The sequence below is a fragment of the Oncorhynchus mykiss genome, chromosome 8 (assembly GCF_013265735.2).
Source record: "Oncorhynchus mykiss isolate Arlee chromosome 8, USDA_OmykA_1.1, whole genome shotgun sequence".
Taxonomy (NCBI): Eukaryota; Metazoa; Chordata; class Actinopteri; order Salmoniformes; family Salmonidae; genus Oncorhynchus; species Oncorhynchus mykiss.
In genome coordinates this window covers 72,541,717-72,555,309 of record NC_048572.1, presented here as the reverse complement: position 1 = coordinate 72,555,309, position 13,593 = coordinate 72,541,717, and the positions used below count along the sequence as shown (strand labels likewise).

The 13,593-nt window shown below is 41.5% G+C and overlaps 1 pseudogene; it reads right to left on the bottom strand.

Moving 5' to 3' along the window:
* Positions 1 to 24: 24 nt before the first annotated feature.
* LOC110530976 lies at positions 25 to 13,255 on the bottom strand (annotated as a pseudogene).
* Positions 13,256 to 13,593: the final 338 nt, after the last annotated feature.

The window sequence follows — 13,593 nt, the reverse complement described above, 5'->3', positions numbered from 1 at the left end:
AGTCTGCATGCTCAGACCTTGGGGCACACAAAAGGGATGTGATCAGGTCAGTATGGAAAATCTGCAGTCCAACTAGAGCTTTGATTTTACAACTACATATCTACAAGCTATACATTTTAGTTGTGCTAGAACTCAATGTCGTTGCTCTCTTTGAGAAGGGTGTCTTCTGTCTTAATCTCCTCAGACGGGAGGTCCTTCTGTGATGACAGGGCAAAGGGGTTCCAATCCATCAGAGGGTAGGTCATGGGGAACATCTCAATTACATACTCCTTGTGTCCTCTGACCTCATGGGTTGTGAGGAGTATGAAATTGAGATGCTCCCAAAGGGAGCCTTGTAATTCATTAACATTTTCAGTATCCAAGCACCCATAGTTCCAGCCAGACCAGACAACTCACAGGCAGCTCCTTGGCCAGTTTGATGACCATCTCCAGGTAGTCAGCCAGGCTCTTGAACTGCTGGTTGGTGGGCTGGAAGAAGTGGGGACTCCTAGACAAGACGCAGGGCTCGCCAGCCAGTTTGAGTTACGCACCACCCTACAAGACGGGGCGTGGAGGTGAGTGGATAATATTGAACCAGAACACTTCACACGGCAGGATCTTTCTTGACACCATTGGACAGGTCTTAGGACAGACAATCAACAGTTAGTGTACAAAACATTAGGAACACCTTCCTAACATTGAGTTGCACCCCCTCAATTGCCTCAATTCATTGAGGCATGAACTCTACAAGTATCAAAAGCGTTCCACAGGGATGCTGGCCCATGTTGACTCCAATGCTTCCCAGAGTTGTGTCAAGTTGGCTGGATGTCCTTTGGGTGGTGGACCATTCTTCATACACACAGGAAACTGTTGATTGTGAAAAACCCAGCTGCGTTGCAGTTATTGACACACTCCAACTGGTGTGCCTGGCATCTACTTCCAGTATGGGATCATAGCTTTCACCTGGTCAGTCATGGAAAGAGCAGGTGTTCCTAATGTTTTGTACACTGTGTATACACTTACTTGTACTCATCTTCCATGTTGGCTAGGTCAGCCTGTTCAATGGCCTCTTCAAAGAACTCCTCCAGAGTAGGCATGAATTCCCTGTGGACAAGAAATTAACATTTAGGGTTAAATAATAAGTTATATATATTTTTTAACCAAATCTCTTTTTATGTAAATGGCAAATTATAGAAGGGTCCATACCAATGTTTAGCCACATTTTTTGGGGGCACTGAGCACATTTCTGGTCTGCTGAGCACAAACTTCAATATTGGGAAAATTCGGTCCCACTTCCAGCATGTGTTTACTGTCAACACTGAGGCTGTACCCGCTTCAAGTTACAGTGTTCAAGTAGGCTGCTGTGGTTTTTGGAGCATTTGTTCATGTCTTTCTGAGCCCCTTACTGTACGAGGATAAGCAAGTGAATCGCTGGTTGCAGTAAGTTTCTCAAAAACAAGTCAAGTCACAAAGAAAGTGTCTGGACCCTTCTATAATATGTCATTTATATATATTTTTTTACATTTGGTTGTAAAAAGCGAAATCCTCCTTTAATGTTATACACCAAAAATGTATAGGTAGATAAGTGGGCTATGTAACTTTGACCAGCTGCACCACTGCTGTAAAACCACTCACCTGCTAACTGACTGGCAAGCTGCCATATTGTTATGATTCAGATTCCACAGTCTCGTGAGTTCATCACTGCAAGAAAACAAACACGAGTTTTGACAAAGCCAAATACAAGGGAAGCTGTGTCACTCGTCCCCCATATTGGCAACATGCTATGTCTCCCCATTTTCATTAGGCTCCAATATGAGGGCTAGACACTGTAAATAATTCAACTGGCATACCTCAACTTTCCTAAACCAACTATGGTTTTGGGGAACACATTACTATTCTGTCCCAGTTATCATTGCCATACAGAGTTTGGATATGGACAAAATGTCCAATTCACACATGCGTATAATACAGGGGCGGTAGGTAGCCTAGTGGCTAGATCGAATCCCAGGGCTAACAAGGTAAAAATCTGTCATTTTGACCCTGAACAAATCAGTTAATCAACTGTTCCGCCAGGCACCGATGATGTGGATATCAATTCAGGCAGTCCCCCCCCCCCGCACCTCTCTGATTCAGAGGGGTTGGGTTAAATGCGGAAGACATTTCAGTTGAATGCATTCAGTTGTACAACTGACTAGGTACCCCCCATCCTTTCCCTACAGACTTGAATCTTGATATTCTTTCTGTAATTAAAAGCGCTATAGAAGTTGTATCATTTATTATTGTACATTATAAGCACCCACCAAATTATTATTATTATGTTAGGATTGATACTTACTTCCCCATGAAGACCTTCCTGTCAGGGCCTTTACCTAGGAAGTCTTCTGGAGCTTGTCTCTTCCCAATGGGTCTCTTGGGTTTGTCATCTACTGGTCTTGATTTTTACAGTACCTTCAGAAAGTGTTCATACCCCTTGACTTATTCCACATGTTGTGTTACAGCCTATATTCAAAATATGTATAATTTTTCTTCTCACACACATTACCCCATAATGAAATGTCTTATTTAAATAAGTATTCACAACCCTTTGTCAATAGTTCATAGAAGCACCTTTGGCAGCAATTACAGTCTTTTGGGTAAGTCTCTAGGAGCTTTCCACACCTGGATTGTGCAACATTTGCCCATTATCTTTTTCAAAATTCTCAGCTACTCCTTGGTAAGCAACTTGTGTAGATTTGGCCTTGTGTTTTAGGTTATTGTCCTGCTGAAAGGTGAATTAATCTCCCAGTGTCTGGTGGAAAGCAGACTGAACCAGATTTTTTGAGGATTTTTCCTGTGTTTAGCTCCATTCCATTTCTTATTTTATCCTGAAAAACTACCCAGTCCTTAATGATTACAAACATTCCCATAACATGATGCAGCCACCACTATGCTTGAAAATATGGAGTGGTACTCTGTTGTGTTGTGTTGGATTTGCCCCAAACATAACACTTTGTATTTAGAACAAAAAGTGAATTGCTTTGACACATTTTTTGCAGATACTTTAGTGCCTTGTTGCAGACAGGATGCACATTTTCACATTGTCAATTAGGTTAGTATTGTGGATAACTACAATGTTGTTGATCCATCCTCAGTTTTTTCCTATCACAGCCATTAAACGTTTAAAACAATTAAAGTCACCATTGGGGCTCCTGAGTGGAACAGCATCGCAGTGCTAGAGACATCACAACAGACCCCAGTCTGGGCTGTATCACAAACGGCCGTGATCGGGAGTCCTATAGGGCAGCACACAATTGGCCCAGCGTCATCCGTGTTGGCCGGTGTAGGCCATCTTGTAAAATAAGAATTTGTTCTTAACTGACTTTCCTAGTTAAATAAAGTTTAAATAAACAATTTAAAATCCCAGTGGTGTCCTTCCTGTCTGGCAACTATGTTAGGAAGGACACCTGTATCTTTGTGGTGACTGGGTGTATTGATACACCAGCCAAAGTGTAATTAATAACATCACCAAGCTCAAAAGGGAGATTCAATGTGAGCATTTTTTTTTTTTTTTTACCAATGGGTGCTGTTCTTTGAGGCATTTGAAAACTTCCCTGGTCTTTGTGGTTGAATCCGTGTTTGAAATTCACTCCTCGATTGAGGGAACTTACAATTATCTGTATGTGTGGGGGACAGATGAGGTAGTCATTCAAAAATCATGTTAAACACTTATTGCACACACAATGAGTCCATGAAACTTGTGACTTGTTAAAGCACATTTTTACTCCTGAACTTATTTAGGCTTGCCATAACAAAGGGGTTGAATACTAATTGACTCAAGACATTTCAGCTTTTCATTTTTTATTAATTTGTAAACATTTCTAAAAACATCATGGGGTATTGTGTGTAGGCCAGTGACAACCTCAACTTAGCCCATTTAAAATTCAGGCTGTAACACAACAAAATGTGAAAAGGGTCAAGGGGTGTGAATATCTTCTGAAGGCACTGTATATACAGTACCGTTCAAAAGTTTGGACACCTACTCATTCAAGGATTTTTTTCTAAATTGTAGAATAATAGTGAAGACATCAGAACTATGAAATAACACATATGGAATCATGTAAATAACAAAAAAGAGTGTCAATATATGTTATATTCTTCAAAGTAGCCACTCTTTGCCTTGATGACAGCTTTGCACAATCTTGGCATTCTCTCAACCAGCTTCATGAGGTAGTCACCTGGAATGCTTTTCCAACAGTCTTGAAGGAGTTCCCACATATACTGAGCACTTGTTGGCTGCTTTTCCTACACTCTGCAGTCCAACTCATCCAAAACCATCTCAATTGGATTGAGATTGGGTGATTGTAGAGGCCAGGTCATCTGATGCAGCACTCCATCACTATCCTTCTTGGTCAAACAGCACTTACACAGCCTGGGGGTGTGTTTTGTGTTTTCTGTTGAAAAAAATGATAGTCCCACTAAGTGCAAACCAGATGGGATGGCGTATCGCTGCAGAATGCTGTGGTAGCCATGCTGGTTAAGTGTGCCTTGAATTCTAAATAAATCACTGACAGTGTCACCAGCAAAGCACCCCCACACCTCCTCCATGCTTCACGGTGGGAACCACACTTGCGGAGATCATCCCTTTACCTACTCTGCGTCTCACAAAGTCATGGCGGTTGGAACCAAAAATCTAAAAATTTGGACTCATCAGACCAAAGGACATATTTCCACCAGTCTAATGTCCATTGCTCGTGTTTCTTGGCCCAAGTAAGTCTCTTCTTCTTACTGGTGTCCTTTAGTAGTGGTTTCTTAGCAGTAATTCGACCATGAAGGCCTGATTCACACAGTTTCCTCTGAACAGTTGATGTTGAGATGTGTCTATTAATTTAATTCTGTGAAGCATTTATTTGGGCTGCAATTTGAGATGCAGTTATTTGCAGACTTCTGAGGCTGGTAACTCTAATGAACTTAGGAGAGCAGAGGTAATCTGGGTCTTCCTTTCCTGTGGTGGTCCTCATGAGAGCCAGTTTCATCATAGTGCTGGGTGGTTTTTGCGTTTTAAGACACTTTCAAAGTTCTTTAAATCTTCCGGATTGACTGACATTCAGGTCTTAAAGTAATGATGGTAATACGTTTCTCTTTGCTTATTTTAGCTGTTTTTGACATAATATGGACTTGGTCTTTTATCAAATAGGACGATCTTCTGTATGTCACAACACAACTGATTGGCTCAAACGCATTAAGAAGGAAAGAAATTCCACAAACTTTTACCAAGGCACACCTGTTAATTGAAATGCATTCCAGGTGACTACCTCAAGAAGCTGGATGAGAGAATGCCAAGAGTGTGCAAAGCTGTCATCAAGGAAAAAGGTGGCTACTTTGGTGGATGGAGCGAGACATGATGTCCCAGATGTGCTCAATTGGATTCAGGTCTGGGGAACGGGCGGTCCATAGCATCAATGCCTTCCTCTTGCAGGAACTGCTGACACACTCCAGCCACATGAGGTCTAGCATTGTCTTGCATTAGGAGGAACCCAGGGCCAACCACACCAGCATATGGTCTCACAAGGGGTCTGAGGATCTCATCTCGGTACCTAATGGCAGTCAGGCTACCTCTGGCGAGCACATGGAGGGCTGTGCGGCCCCCCCAAAGAAATGCCACCCCACACCATGACTGACCCACCGCCAAACCGGTCATGCTGGAGGATGTTGCAGGCAGCAGAACGTTCTCCACGGTGTCTCCAGACTCTCACGTCTGTCACGTCTGTCACATTCATCTGTGAAGAGCACAGGGCGCCAGTGGCGAATTTGCCAATCTTGGTGTTCTCTGGCAAATGCCAAACGTCCTGCACGGTGTTCGGCTGTAAGCACAACCCCCACCTGTGGACGTCGGGCCCTCATACCACCCTCATGGAGTCTGTTTCTGACCGTTTGAGCAGACACATGCATATTTGTGGCCTGCTGGAGGTCATTTTGCAGGGCTCTGGCAGTGCTCCTCCTTGCACAAAGGCGGAGGTAGTGGTCCTGCTGCTGGGTTGTTGCCCTCCTACGGCCTCCTCCACGTCTCCTGATGTACTGGCCTGTCTCCTGGTAGCGCCTCCATTCTCTGCACACTACGCTGACAGACACAGCAAACAGCTCGCATTGATGTGCCATCCTGGATGAGCTGCACTACCTGAGCCACTTGTGTGGGTTGTAGACTCCATCTCATGCTACCACTAGAGTGAAAGCACCACCAGCATTCACAAGTGACCAAAAAACATCAGCCAGGAAGCATAGGAACTGAGAAGTGGTCTGTGGTCACCACCTGCAGAACCACTCCTTTATTGGGGGTATCTTGCTAATTGCCTATAATTTCCACCTGTTGTCTATTCCATTTGCACAACAGCATGTGAAATGTATTGTCAATCAGTGGACAGTTTGATTTCACAGAAGTGTGATTGACTTGGAGTTACATTGTGTTGTTTAAGTGTTCCCTTTATTTTTTTTGAGCAGTGTACATTACCAGTCAATAGTTGACACACCTACTCATTCCAGGGTTCTTTAGTTCTTTATTTTTTTTTACTGTTTTCTACGTTGTAGAAGAATAGTGAAGACATCAAAACTATGACATAACACATATGGAATCATGTTTTAACCAAAAAAGTGTTAAACAAATCAAAATATATTTGAGATTCTTAAAAGTAGCCAACCTTTTCCTTGATGACAGCTTTGCAAACTCTTGGCATTCTCTCAGCCAGCTTCTTGAGGTAGTCACCTGAAATGCATTTCAATTAACAGGTGTGCCTTGGTAAAAGTTTGTGGAATTTCTTTCCTTCTTAGTGTTGTGACATATAGAAGATCGTCCTATTTGATAAAAGACCAAGTCCATATTATGTCAAACAGCTAAAATAAGCAAAGAGAAACTTATTACCATCATTACTTTAAGACCTGAAGGTCAGTCAATCCTGAAGATTTAAATAACTTTGAAAGTGTCTTAAAACGCAAAAACCACCCAGCACTATGATGAAACTGGCTCTCATGAGGACCACCACAGGAAAGTTCATTAGAGTTACCAGCCTCAGAAATCTGCAAATAACTGCATCTTAAATTGCAGCCCAAATAAATGCTTCACAGAATTAAAATAACAGACACATCTCAACATCAACTGGTCAGAGGAGACGGCATGAATCAGGCCTTTCTGGTCAAATTGCTGCAAAGAAACCACTACTAAAGGACACCAATAAGAAGAGACTGCTTGGGCTAAGAAACACGAGCAACCGAATTCTATATTTTTGGTTCCAACCTCCGTATCTTTGTGAGATGCAGAGTAGGTGAACAGATAATCTCTGCATCTGTGGTTCCCAATGTGAAGCATAGAGGAGGTGGTGTGATGGTGCTTTGCTGGTGACACTGTATGATTTATTTAGAATTTAAGGGACACTTAACCAGCATGGCTACCACAGCATTCTGCAGCGATACATCATCCCATCTGGTTTGTGCTTAGTGGGACCATCATTTGTTTTTCAACAGGACAATGACCCAACACACCTCCAGGCTGTGTAAGTGCTATTTGACCAAGAAAGAGAGTGATGGAGTGCTGCATCAGATGACCTGGCCTCCACAATCACTCAATCCATTTGAGATGGTTTGGGATGAGTTGGACCGCAGAGTGAAGGAAAAGCAGCCAACAAGTGCTCAGCATATGTGGGATCTCCTTCTAAACTGTTGGAAAAGCATTCCTCATGAAGCTGGTTAAGAGGTTGCCAAAAGTGTGCAAAGCTGTCATCAAGGCAAATGGTGACTACTTTGAAGAATCTAAAATATATTTTCATTTGTTTAACACATGATTCCATATGTGTTATTTCATAGTTGATATCATCACTATTATTATATAATGTAGAAAATAGAAAAATAAAGAAAAATCCTTGAATGAGTAGGTATGTCCAAACTTTTGGCTGGTACTGTATGTTGTGATGTCACTAATAAAACATGTGAACTTGCAGGAACTACACAGACTTACGGAATATTCAGACTATTCTTACCTCGACCATGGTGGCAAACTTGTCTTCATCCGGTGGGATCTCTCTGAGCAGCTATAGGGAACAAGTTAGACAGGTGATAAAAAATAGCAATATCTGAATATACAATAAACACATGATCATACAAAAGAGCCCAAACTCAAAGTGAAATTTAAAATGTTTACTCAGTGAAGATGTACAGTTGAATACATACATTCGAAACAGTGCAGTGTCCACTTATAACCTTAGCTTTAACACCCTCTCTTCCACAAAGATGTACTTCAGTACTTTTCCCTATCACCCAGGATTTCTCCGTGCATATCAATAAGACGTATTGTCAGTCAGCAGAGTCCTTGAGTTATTGGGAGCACACATTCCTACAGTTCACTAAATAATTACAGTTCTCATGCACAGAGCTTGAACCTAACACTACTTTCAATCTCTAAGGATATAAAAACAATCTATTCATACTAAGAGGATAATTATATAAAACAGTAATTTACAATCTATCAGATGAAACACACACACCTGGTACACAACTTTGATGGTCTACTCCATCCATGAACACTGATCATCATTCAGGATACAACTGGAGCTGCAGCAATTTACAGGACAAGAGTTGGTAGTGAAGAGACCAACAGCAGTCAAATCACAATATGAATTCACTGTTACACCTTTTACTGCTAAATTGAATCAAACTACATTCAACCTGACATAGTGAATGATGGTGTGGGACGGGGGCCATCTTCTTGGGCCACCTCACCTTTTGAACTTGACCTGTCCCTTGGAGGTACTGGGACAGGATAAGGTACTGCAGGAGGATGTGTCGTCTGAAGTTACTGTCACTGAGCTACAGGTCCATCAACTAGAGGCAAAGACAGAGACTGTCATTGTATTTGAAGGGATCCATTTGAGAAAGGTGAGGTATAGACTTCCTAATCTCAATCACATAATGAGTAGTTACTTGGGACGTAAGGTGATTTGTAGAACAGTGACTGTGCAGTCACTGCAATGTAGTCAATCTCTATTCTGTTCTATTCTTAATTGATGGAAGTTGAGATGTCACCTTCTCACTGGTGAGGAACTTGGCAAAGTAAACGTGGTCTCCTCCTGCCGTCCTCAGCTCTTCCAGCTTCTTTTTAGAAGCCTGCATGTCGTCCAGCTTGAAGCTTCTAAACACTGTCTGAATACTACAGACAACATACAGAACATTTCTATTAACTCAAACAACTTTTCAGTGTCTTCTCACAGAAACAAACACAGCCAGCACCTGTCTTGAAACTTCACAGGACATACAGAATAGTAACAGTTTTGAACAAGACATTTTTTTTAAAGCAAAGTGTCATACTTTTAGTAGATGTCCATAGATGGGTCATGTCACAAAGCTATTTTGGGAGGGAAAGAGGGCAGAAAAGTAACTTTGAGGAAAGTCATCCAGGAAAACTTCTCATAACACTGAACAGGGTTTCTGAAGTAGTCCTGCAGAGTCCAAAACTTTCTGTAGGTTGTAGTCGATAGGGATGGAACTACAAACAGGGAGCAATTTTATAGATGACAACTTGTTTTAGCAAGCTGCAATCAAACTTACAAGGCTTGCCAGCATAGGGATCAGTGCAACAGCTATGTTGATGAAAAACCACTGATTTCAAGCATTGCGATAGATGGAACAAGGACTCATGTTGCTTACCATGGAGCAGGTGCACTAGGTTCCCCATCTCCCCCTCCTCCACTTCCATCCCATCCTCCTCCTCTGTGGGCTGTAGAAGACAACACAGAACAGAGGTAGAGAGAGAGTGGTAATTCATTGTTAAGCACATTCAACAGCACACACATCATTCAACAGCTTACACAATACACAGTATCGACAATCCTTAGAACAAGGCCTTACCTTCTGGCCAAGAGTGCTCTCTTGCTCATTTTTGTTGAACACTATGATGTTGTCGAGATTAAACTGGCTCTGCAGGTTCAGACCTGAAACACACAAAGGAACACAATAGTGGCCACAAGTCCACATCCATGATAAAACATAAATGACGTCAGTTCCTGTAGCTCCATGTAACCCTCTCACCTGATTTCTCAGACAGGGGAAAGAGACGAGCCAGGAACAGCTGGATCCGTCCACAGAAGACTGTGTTCTGAGACTTGGACAACCTCCTCAAAAGATCTGCAAAGTAAGAAGATGGGGTTTAGTGATGGAATATCTGCACAAATAAAGATAACAACTTGTTTTAGCAAGCTGCAATCAAACTTACAAGACTTGCCAGCATAGGGATCAGTGCAACAGCTATGTTGATGAAAAACCACTGATTTCAAGCATTGCGATAGATGGAACAAGGACTCATGTTGCTTACCATGGAGCAGGTGCACTAGACATTAGAGAGGCAAGCCAGCAACCAGAGGGTTGCCAGTTCAAATCCCGGGTCCTACAGGAAACATCTGCCAGGAAGTGATCTTAATGTGTGCCTTTATCCTCACCATTACACATCCTTAACAAGTAGTTCTTCCCAGCAGTGTAAAAGGAGTTCTGAAGTGAGAGAGGAGAAAGTTATGTTGGTGGCATTTCCTCAATAACTAAAAGGAAAGATCTATAAGAAACCTGTCATCAAGTAAACATTGACCGTTACTCTAAGAACGCAGAGAAACAGACTAAGCTACTTACAGACTTCCAGGTGGAGACATTCTCTTCAACAAAGGAGAAGACCTTATCACACTGGTACAGAGGAAGACAGTCCAGAACATCTCCCAACAGTAGGAAAGGAGTGGTGGCGGAGCAGATACCTGCATGGACAAGTGAATTTACTACACTTTTCTACACAATTACTACATAATTTGCTGTCTGGCGTGTATATCGATGAAATACTAAGGAGGTAAAACAGAAGGAGATGTAGCGATGTTATGACGTGACGTTCAGCCTGCTGCTTACCTTCAGTGACTCCATCAATGCTGAGAATGATGAGAGACAGGAAGTCATCGACGAGTGCTTTCTTTTCCACCTGTAAAAGAAAAGGAGAGAAAGGGAGAATGTTGCTCGACTCTTGGTGAAGCATATTGAGCATAAGCAAGACCATGTACTAGCAGTATACTTCAGAGTTTTCGCCTTGTCGGCTCAGGTTTTCGAACCAGCGACCTCACTAACCACTAGGTGGCAGGTAGCCCTTGAGCAAGGCACTCAACCCTAATTTGCTCCAGGGGCACCATACTACCATGTTTGACCCTGTAAAACAACACATTTCACTGCACCTATCAGGTGTATGTGACAACAAAACAAACACACATATACACATACATATAAATATACTAAACAAAAATATAAATGCAACATGCAATAATTTCAAAGATTTTACTGAGTTACACAGTTCATAGAAGGAAATCAGTCAATTGAAATAAACTAATTAGGCCCTAATCTATGGATTTCACAGGCCCAATCACTGGGGAGCCAGGCCCATCCAATCAGAATGAGTTTTTCCCCACAAAAGGGCTTTATTACAGACAGAAGTACTCCTCAGCATCCCCACTCCTCTCACTATCCCACAGGTGGAGGTACTGGGCTGGCATGGTTACACGTGGTCTGCAGTTGTGAGGCCGGTTGGAAGTACTGCCACATTTTCTAAAACGACGTTAGAGGCGAAATTAACATTAAGAAATTAACATTACATTCTCTGGGAAAAGCTCTGTTAAGACATTCCTGCAGTCAGCATGAAAATTGCGTGTTCCCTCAAAACTTGAGACATCTGTGGCTTTGTGTTGTGTGACAAAACTGCATATTTTATAGTGGCCTTTTATTGCCCCCAGCACAAGGTGCACCTGTGTAATGGCCATGCTGTTTAAATCAGCTTCTTGATAAGCCACACCTGTCAATTGGATGGATTATCTTGGCAAGGGAGAAATACTCATTAACAGAGATGTAAACAAAATTGTGCACTAAATTTGAGAAAAATTGAACCATGCCTGGGAAATTTTATTTCAGCTCATGAAAAAAAATGGGACCAACACTTTACATATACATATCTAAAACAAATTACACACACACGCATACATACATATGTGCTACATTTCTTTAAACTTACAATCTACTCCTCCAGGACCTGCCTCAGAGCTTGGTCAAAGGTGGTCTTCTTCTCTGTCTCACTGTGAAGAGACAAGCAGGCAGACAATGTCTGTGGTGATGTGGACAGAGGCATAGCCTAGAGATAATATAATTAATGTTAACAGCTAACATTAGCTATGTAACGCCATTCACTCACTTTCCAGTGATCTGGTTGAATGCGTTTATCAACGGTTTGCTGGTTTTGTTGACTAACACACTTCTGTTTGAGGCCTGGGTGAGAGTTATAACAATTGAACAAATAATAAAAGCTTAGTATTTTCTTGGGACTATCGTTACACGTTGTTAACCTGCTAACGTGATTAAGCTAGCCAACCAACGTGTCTAATGAATATGACTTGGCTTGCAAAGGTATTGTAAGCGTTTCTACAAAGATGTGATAAACAATTTAAATCATGCATAGAATAGTCTGAAATACTCCGTATTGAAGACAAGTTCTTACTGTAAATATATATTTTGCATCGTTGAAATTGAATAAAATCAGTTCAGACATCTTTCCTCTTCAACAATAAACGTGACCCCGACTAAAGTTGTATATCCGGTTCAAATCGGGCGCAATCAGGATGTCAACATTGTAAGCCTTAAGGCATGGTTCAGAAAGTAATGTTTATAATTTGTAACATGAATACAATTTACGGATAATCTTCTGCCCTAGCAGTATTTTGATTTTGTTTAGAAGGAACATCAGAGCCACAGGTTCCTATCGTCAACATTAGAGTAACACTTACTGTTCAACTAGGCCTATGCCAAATCAAATGCTTTGCTGGCCTTTAGATATCTAAACTTTATTTTTATAACCAGTGTAATAACGGATGTAGCCTATTGCATTTCAGGGATGATCGATCTCGTATTCCCGGGATGTTCATTGGTATAATAGCCTTCAGTTTTACGTGTGGCCAGAAGATGACACTATACACTTTTGTAAAGTATTGATTGTTGTTCCACAGAGTTCCTAAACCCAGAAGCGCAACATCGCGAGACTTCCGGGAAAGCATGTGTTGGGTTTGGGGTCAATTATGAAGGTAACATAGTGTCTTGTGTAAAATAATGTCAAATATGAGTTGCACTTATATAATCCGTTTTGTATTTGCAAAAAAAATATCAAACATGGCACTTGAGAATAAATGCCACATTTGCAAGCACATAACATGAACATTCAAACATGTACGTTGATGTTAATAAATTCAATAAAATGAGCAACTAAATTTGAGAATGAATGCAACTAATTTTCTAAACTTGTGACTGGTGAATCTTCTGTGAATTAAAACTACATTTACTGATGTCAAATCTGTGCACTCAGAGTTTTGTCACTAATTTACCGACTAACCTCGGCCAGGTTTTGTAGATGTAAAAAAACATTCAAATAAAATGTTATTGGTCATATACACAATATTTAGCAGGTGTAGCGAAATGCTTGTGTTCCTAGCTCCAACAGTGCAGTAATATCTTTACAGCCATAACATCATGATCATGTAGTCATGCATCTGCAGACCAGCGAGGTGAAGAAAAGCTTGCTTTGGGTGAGCTAGC